The following is an 8,306-nucleotide window of genomic DNA, read 5'->3' as shown; positions in this document are numbered from 1 at the left end:
CAAGCTCTTGTGTGGAAAGAGTCGTTAGGGGCGAGAGTGTGGCGAAAGAACTGGGCCTGAGAGACATCATCACCCTCATTAGAAAAAGCGACATATCTGTTACGACAATGAAGTCGTACACGATACTTCAAGTACAAAGTTTTGATGATGAACAAGTGAATCAACTGCATTTCAGCTAAGGCAATGAAGAAAGATGACAAGAATTGAAGAGTTTGATGAATAATCTTTAAAGACTAGTGTGCAAATGTAAAATTCATTAAATGTCTTAGATTCTTATAAGAGCCTTACTTAAAGTGCATATTTCAATTGCATTTCACCTAAAAAGTCTTTAGAAAAATATTTCTAAAAGAACCTTTCATGAAAATCATTTTAGAAAACTCTTTACTTAATTTTTCATGTTTATTAGTCGACCAACAAACTCACCAATCGACCAACTTTTTTTCGCCAAATTTTTCTAAGCTAAAACGTCAACTTTCTAAATTAGTCGACTAATCGACTCTTAGTCAACCGAACAAAATGTCTATTTTTTTGGAAAATTTAGCAGCAGTCGACTGAAGGTTTTATTAGACTACCAGATAGAATGATTATTTTTTAGAAAATTTAGCAACAGTCGACTGAAGGTTTTATCAGTCGACCGGACAGAATGCTTGTTTTTCAGAAAAAATTAGCAGTAGTCGACTGAAAGGTTTTTCAGTCTACTGATGATTTTCATCAGTCGACTAACTTTTCTTTAGTCGACTAAGTTTCAAACTTCATATTTTCAAACAGCTCTGTTAAACACATTAGTTGATCGACGATAACTGCCAGTCTGCTAATATTTGATTTCAGTCGACTAACTACTGTTTCAGTCGACTATTTTTGTCATTTTTTCTGAAACTTTTAAAAGGCATGTCTTGTCATTTTTCAAGCGATTTGATCATTCAAAAGTGACTGTTTTGATACCCTTTCATACCCTCAACGTATGAAATCTTTCAACTATAAATATGAGTGCATTCCACACTCAAAAACATTGAATCATATCGAATTACATTGAATTACAAAGATCAAATTCTTTGCTTTTCACTCCTATTCATTCAAGTATTTGTTTTCTCACTCACTTGATATTTTCACTGTAATTTTTCACTCAAATTCCTTTAAGAGACAGTGAATTCGTGAGGTAAGTATTTCAACAACCTTAAAAGCTATTTGCATTCCATTTGCATTCATAAGAAAGGCTCGTAGGTTGATTGTAAGTTTTCTTACTTATTTCTTTTTATAAAAGGAAATGACTCATTGGTTTAAAGGAGTTGTTTGCTTTCAGTAGGGTTGTTGCTGAAAGTGAGACCGATTTTGGCCTGTATGTTCTTATGGTTACACAAGGTTGATAGTGGAAATCTCAAGTGAGTTTTGCTTGGAGACTGGATGTAGGTCCAGAAGACCGAACCAAAATAAATTCTTGTATTCTTTGTGTGATTGCTTTGCGAATCTCAAAATTCTTCAAAATTCTAAAGATGATATTTAAAAGCACTATTCACTACCCCCTCTAGTATGCGTTGCCTCGATCCTACAACACTTTTATTTGGTATCAGAGTAGGTTTGCTATATTTTGATCTTACCATCATCTAGCATGACAACATCATCTCATCACAAAGAAAGATGCTCCTTTGTTCGTCCTCCTCTCTTCGACAGAACAAACTATGGATATTGGAAAGTAAGAATGACAATATTCCTATAATCCATGGATCTTGAAATTTGGAGAGTTATTTCAGAAAAGTACCAAATGCCATCAACTGATTTCAGTCAATGGACCAATGAAAAAAAGAAGTTTGTCTCACTTAATGCCAAGGCTATGAATGCATTGTATTATGCCGTTGACAAGGTAGAGTTCAATCACATCTCCCAATGCTCTACAGCAAATGAAATATGACATACTCTTCTCGTGACTCATGAAGGTACGTCAAAGGTAAAGGAATCTAAAATTGCTTCTTTAGTTCATAAATTTGAATTGTTTAAAATGAAGCAAAATGAGTCTATATCGGACATGGTAACAAAAATGACTGATAATACTAACACTCTAAAATCCCTTGGAAAAAAATATTCACAAGTGGATTTAGTTAGAAAAATCTTAAGGTGTTTAACTCCTGAATGGGAGAGAAAAACTACAGCAATAGAGGAAGCAAATGATTTAAACACCCTTTCTCTTGAAGATTTGGTTGGTAACTTAATGACATATGAAGTCCAACCTTTTGATAGATAAGAAGAAGAACCCAAGAAGAAATCTCTTGCTTTCAAGGTCATTTCTGACTCTGAAGATTCAGAAGAAGATGAAGATATTGCCCTCATCACTAGGCAATTCAAAAGATTCTTCAAAAAGAGAAGATTTCAAAGAAAGGTAAAGAAAACTGATTTTTTCAATCCTAATGAAGTCAAGTGCTTTAACTGCAAAAAAACTGAACACATCAAGAAAGATTGTCCTCTTCTCAAAATCAAGCTCAAAGACCAATTCAAGAAGAAAAAGGCATTTCAAGCAAGTTGAGATGATAGTGACTCCTCTTTCGATGAAGAATCAAATGAAGAAGTCGCCAACATGTGCTTTGTAGCACAAGAAGACTCGGTAAGTCAATTTGAGTATGATGATTTATTAGAAGCATTTAATGATTTATATGCTATATTTAAGAGTCTAAGTTCTAAAAATAAAGAGTTAAAAACTGAAAATTCAACTCTTGACTCTCAAAACAAAGTGTTACTTCAAGAGAGAAAAGATCTCAAGAAGAAAAACTCTTGTCAAACATCTGAGATAAAAGAAATTAGAATTAAAACCAATATCTTACAAGGAAAAATATCAAATCTGAAAGAAAAATCAAATGATCTTTTTTCTATAGTGACCAAATTCACTAATGACCAAGATAATCTAGAAAGACTTCTTGGTTCTCAAAGATGCTCGGTTAACAAAACCGGATTGGGATATAACTTGCTTGATACTCAAAATAGACCAAACTATGTGGTGAAGAATCAAAGACAAAATTGTCAATCCTTGATTCAAAGAACTCAATTTTCTACTCATAATAGAAATGTATCTAATAATGGTACTTATAAAGCATATAAGCCTAGACATGATTATTCTAAAAATGCTAAATCTTTTTATAGAAAGAATATTTATTCTCAAATAAAATCAAAATCCAAATGGATATGGGTTCCTATGACTAACTCTCATGGACTCGAATATAGAAAGGGGTCAAATGCTTTGTCTTCCAATTTTGTTGTAGGTATACAAAATAAGGAGCAAATGGATCTTGGACAACGGTTGTTCTAAATATATGACTGAAAGGCCAGAGTTATTTTTAACCCTCCAAAGTAAGGATGAAGGAGCCGTCACCTTTGGTGACAATAACAAGAGAAAAGTAATCGATATTGGTAAGATTGGTAATCCAAAATTTTCCTTAATAGAAAATGTTCTTTTAGTAGATAGTTTAATGCATAATTTACTATCCATTAGTCAATTATGTGATAAAGGTTTTCACATTTTTTTTAACATGATTTATGCTTAATTTCTGATTTTCGTTCTAAAAAGATCATTTTTAGAGGTAAAAGAAGGAATAATGTATATGAACTTTATCTAGATGAGCTACCCACTTTTAATGAAAAACGTCTTATTGCTTCAAATGAAATTCAGTGGTTATGCCATAAGAGACTTGGACATGTTAACTTTAAATTAATTTCTAAGTTATTCAAGAATGATCTTGTTAGAGGCCTACCTAGAATACCATATAAGACGGATCACTTATGTGATGCTTGCCAAATGGGTAAACAAATCAAGAGTTCTTTAAAAGCAAAAGATATAATTTCAACAAAACGTCCTCTTGAACTTTTACATTTAAATCTATTTGAACCATCTAGAATTCAAAGTTTGAATGGTAGCAAGTATGCTTTTGTTATAGTAGATGATTATTCTCGATTTACTTGGGTGATTTTTCTAAAAAGCAAAAATGATGTTTTTTCTGATTTTTCTAAACTTTGTAGAAGAATTACAAATGAAAAATCTACATCTATTATTACAATTCGTAGTGATCATGGTGGTGAATTTGAAAATGAATCTTTTCTAAAGTTTTGTTATTTACATGGTATATCTCACAACTTTGCTTTTCCTAGAGCGGCTCCGCAAAATGGAGTTGTTGAAAGAAAGAATAGAACTTTGCAAGAATGTGCTAGAACCATGCTTCAAGATAAAAATTTACCAAAATACTTTTGGGCTGAAGCAATAAATACAACATGTTATGTTTTAAACCATGTTCTTATTTGACCAATCTTACATAAAACATGTTTTGAATTGTATTATGATTGTATACCAAAGATCTCATATTTCAAAATTTTTGGTAGTAAATGTTTCTTGTTAAATACCAAAGACAATCTTGATAAGTTTGATTCAAAATCAGACGAAGTAATATTTCTTGGATATTCTTCTAGAAGCAAAGCTTATCGTGTTTTTAATAAAAGAACATTTTGCATTAAAGAATATTTATATGTTGCATTTGATGACAATTGTGAGCAAGTTATACCTCTAAGCGAAGAAGAAAAAGTGATACTTCAAAGAGAACCTTTGATAGAGAGCACTTCTCAAAAAAATATTCCTCTTCCACCGGTTTGGAAAGAAGTTCTCAATCATCCACATGAGCAAATTATTGGAGAAATAAAGAGTGGTGTCCAAACTAGAAGGCAATTGAAAAAATATATTGCAAATATTGCTTTCATATCTAAAATAGAACCAAAGAATATCATTGAGGCTTGTGATGATGAATTTTGGCTTTTAGCCATATCTGAAGAACTTAACCAATTTACTAGGAATGATGTATGGGATCTAGTTGATAGACCAAAGGATGATCCGGTAATTGAAACAAGATGGGTCTTCCGAAATAACCTGGACGAAAATGGTGAAGTCATTCGAAACAAAGCAAGGCTAGTAGCACAAGGCTATAATCAAGAAGAAGGCATAGATTTTGATAAAACCTATGCACCAGTGGCTCGATTAGAGTCAATTCGAATGATGTTTGCTTTTGCTAGTTACATGAATTTTAAGTTATATCAAATTGATGTTAAGAGTGCATTCTTAAATGGATACATCAATGAAGAAATATATGTAGAGCAACCTCTAGGCTTTGAAAATGAGAAATATCCAGAAAAAGTCTACAAATTAAAAAGAGATTTGTACGGACTCAAACAAGCACCAAGAGCGTGGTATGAAAGACTATGAAATTTTCTAGAATAATCTGGTTTTTCCATTGGTCGGGTAGACTCCACTTTATTTATTAAAAATCTTAATTCAGATATTCTTATTATGCAAATTTATGTTGATGACATAATATTTGGTTCTACTAATGATTCTCTTTGTAAAGAATTTGCTAAAGTTATGCAGGAAGAGTTTGAAATGAGCTTGATGGGTGAATTGAACTACTTCATTGGACTTCAAGTAAAACAAACTGAAGGAATCTTCATCAACCAAGTCAAGTATACAAAAGAACTTAAAAGATTTGGCATGGACTCATCAAAATGTAGAAGAAATCCTATGAGCACAACTACTTCTCTTGACAAAGATGAAAATAGTAAAAATGTCGATACTAAACTCTATATCGGTATGATTGGATCTCTGTTATACTTAACTACTAGTTGACCTGATATAATTTTTAGTGTTTGTATGTGTGCTAGATTTCAAGGCAATCCAAAAGAATCTCACTTAATTGCAGTAAAATAAATTCTTCGATACTTGAAAGATACTTCAGATTTTGGTTTGTTTTACCCGAAATCATCTTCCTTCGATTTAGTTTCATATAGTGATGCAGATTTTCCTGAAAGCAAATCTGATCGCAAGAGTACTAGTGGAACTTGTCATTTCTTAGGACATTCCTTAGTCTCTTAGTTTAGTAAAAAGAAAAATCCAGTGTCACTCTCAACAACTGAAGCGAAATATATATCGGCTAGTTTAGCATGTTCACAAGTATTATGGATGAAACAAACCTTAAAAGATTTTGGTTTGAATTACTCTACAACAACTATTTATTGTGATAACACTAGTGCTATAAATCTTTCAAAAAATCCTGTTCAGCACTCAAGAACTAAGTATATTGAAGTAAGACATCCTTTCTTACGAGATCATGTGTTAAAAAAAGATATTTCGTTAAATTTTATACCCACTAATGCACAACATGCCGATATCTTCACTAAACCACTTAAAAATGAAGATTTTATGAGAATTAAGAGAGAACTAGGAATTTCCTTATTTTTAGATTTATAAATTTATTTTTTAAAATATTTTGTTTTTAAAAAATCTCAAAATCGGATTTTTTAGTCGACCGATGAAATTCTAGTCGACTGATGGTTATTTTTTAAAATTTTAAATTAAAGGAACCCGATACCCCTTGGTTTTGTTTAAAAGGGGCAATCATTATTTTTTTTTATGCCCGTGTTGTTTTTCCCCTCTTCAGAAGCCGAACACTCCCTCTCCTTTGTCATTTCTGTCCATCTTCTATAAACCCTAAGTGTGCCAGACAAACTCCTCCTCGCCGAAACCCTCTTGCCGCGACTGGGTGCTTCTACAACAACTCACGTCTACGACGCCTGACAACTATTTCTCTGCACCAGCAGCCAGACGACATCTGTTGCAATGTTGGAAAGTCATCATCCACAGCATCTCCGCCTGCTCTTCTCTAAGACCTCGTCAATCTCTATAACAGTCAAACCCTCTACCGTCTATTTCCTGAAACCCTTGAAAAATTGATATCCCTTTTCCGGTGGATTGCCCTCGCTGCTTGTTTTGGCCACTAACAGAGACCGTGATCGTAGAAGGCATATTGTCTGCATTGCACGAAGGCCACTCCAATCTCTTTGATAACAAGTTACCATCTTTCACTCACCGAAATCTTCTTGACTCATCTGACATTCTCACAGCCTCATCAAAAGCCATCCTTAACATCATCTCAACCTAGTCGATCAGTCATTCCCTGCAGCACCGATTCCCTTTGACAGGTTCATCCATTTCATTTTGTTTCTTGACAACGATGCCTCTTCAAAAAACAACCTCCGCACAAGGTTCCCCTCCATCTACACCATAAGCACGTCATGGATTTTCTCTTAGACTACTCAGAAATCCCCTTCTATATGATACTTTTGGATCAATTTCTGCACTTTCTATATGACCCGGTAGAAATGTTCTTTTTCACCTATTTTCTCGATACAATATAAAAAGAACTATTCACAGGTATTTCACATCTTTTTTACGCTGGAGCAGACTCACTTCATTATCCTTTATTGATCTATTTGTTTTACACTAATTTACAAATTGATCATGAAACTGGATTTTTTTTCTCTCTTGTTTGCGATGTTGAAATTGAGTTTTATTCTAAACTTCTTGGACAAATCCTAGATATTCCACCTTCAGAAACTCTTTTCAATACTATTGAACTTAATAATGATTTTTTTTTTGAACAAATTCTTATTCCCGGTACACCTCATTGTCCTCCCTTCAAAAATACCAATCTTCAAACTCGCTCTTGCATTGCTGGACGAATTCTTGCCCACAATGTCCTACCTAAAACTAGATCTTTTGATTACTATTCCACAAATCTCTTTACAACTCTTTACGTCTTATTTGGAAATATTTTTGTAAATTGGGCCAACGTGTATTTTACTACATTGTGGAAGCAAAACCCTTTCTTCCGTATGGATGTCTTCTTACCCATATTTTCAAATATTTCAAAGTACCCCTAACCAATGAAAAATCTATTGAACAAAAGGAATACTTTGATCAAACTGTTTTTAAATGAATGAAAATCAAATATCTACCTCCTTTAAATTTTGGATCTCCTGAATCATCTAAACCATCACCATCTCCTATGACACCCTCATCTCAAGTAAATTGAAAGAAAGTCACTATTGATCAAGATCATGATGAAGTTTTGTAACGAATAGAAGCTTTAGAGCTACATCAACACACTTTTTGTGAGGATGTGACTCAACAACTTTTGTCAATTCAGAATGATATTGCTGAACTCAAGGAGATGATCAAACAACACTTTTCTTGAACTTTGTTTACTGTTATTGCTTTGATAAAACAACATTACTTTACATGAACTTTGTTAATTTCTGGGTTGTAATATTTTGGACTTGAATTTGCATTTTGCTTATGCTATGACTGTACTTACTCCTTTTGATTATGACAAAGGGGGAGAAAAAGAAAATTGCATGTGAAAGCATTGAAAATTGCAATACATGAAGTAATAATGGAAATGCAAAATAATAAATATGTGATATATGTGCTTTGATTGTGCTAACTTCTT

The sequence above is a fragment of the Nuphar pumila genome, chromosome 3 (genome assembly GCF_984573655.1).
Source record: "Nuphar pumila chromosome 3, dmNupPumi1.hap1.1, whole genome shotgun sequence".
Taxonomy (NCBI): Eukaryota; Viridiplantae; Streptophyta; class Magnoliopsida; order Nymphaeales; family Nymphaeaceae; genus Nuphar; species Nuphar pumila.
This window is presented reverse-complemented; position numbering follows the sequence as displayed.